This window comes from Mus caroli, unplaced genomic scaffold (genome assembly GCF_978045245.1).
Source record: "Mus caroli unplaced genomic scaffold, Mus_caroli_1 scaffold_6, whole genome shotgun sequence".
Lineage (NCBI taxonomy): Eukaryota > Metazoa > Chordata > Mammalia > Rodentia > Muridae > Mus > Mus caroli.
In genome coordinates this window covers 24,839,460-24,840,544 of record NW_028227261.1, presented here as the reverse complement: position 1 = coordinate 24,840,544, position 1,085 = coordinate 24,839,460, and positions in this window count along the sequence as shown.

The following is a 1,085-nucleotide window of genomic DNA, read 5'->3' as shown; positions in this document are numbered from 1 at the left end:
GGACCTTCGGAAGAGCAGTCGGGTGCTCTTACCCACTGAGCCATCTCACCAGCCCCGAGAGAAGCATTTTTGTTTGTTTTTTTGAGACAGAGTTTCTCTGTGTAGCCTTGGTTGTTCTAGAATTCACTCCATAGACCAGGCTGGCCTCAAACTCAACAAAGGTCTGCTTGCCTCAACCTCCCAAGTGCTGGAGTTAAAGGTGTTTGCCATGGCTCATTGAGAGAAGCATTCCTATCTGCATCCATCACTTGCTGACACTGTGTGTTACACCATGATCCTCCTGAACTTGTACTCTAGGGGGCTCACATACAGCCCCCTACACCCCTGTCTGTACACAGAAGCACACCTGACTGCATAATGTGTCCGAGCTGTTGTTGATTCTAAACCCAGACACGTGTCATCGCCTATCATCACTATAGCCCCGACACCCACTTGAATCTTCCATGCCTCAAGCCCTCACCCTCCCACATACATTTCCAATTCAACCCTAGCTCTCCCTCCCCAGGCAGGGGGATTTCCTGGGTCTCACTGCACCTTGGTTTTAGAGAGGTAATACTGGTAATAACTCTTGGTTTTAAAGGGAGGGTGGGTATCAGGTTCGGGAGAGTTTAGGGAGGGAGGGCTCTCCTAGAGACACTGTGATTAAGGATTCTCCTCAGCTTCTCTAAAACTGTGTGTGGCTGTAGCCTGATGGGAGCTGATTGTTGTGAAAAACAGCTACCCAAAGGCAAGGGCCTTGCTTATCTCCACCACCCAGTTCCTAAAGATGAGGCGGCAGGGTATAAGTGACAGGCAAAAGATCGCAAATGTAGTGACAGTAGTGTAAAGGCTACAGGCTGTGTGAACTTGGGCCAAGTTATCCTGACCTGGCTCTGTGTTTTCCTACCTAGGAGATGAGTGAGGAGTGGGAGCCTTTGGGATGGCCAAGCCCCCACCCCCTTGGTATCCCACTCTAGTAACTAAAGGGACAGGTCCCTTTGGCCGGAACCTTTGGGAAGGAACTGGGGCGCAGGGACAGCACTGGGAGAGCCCATCCACAGCGGGAAGTGGGAGCCAGCGGACTTTGGATCTGGGGGCCCCTCCTG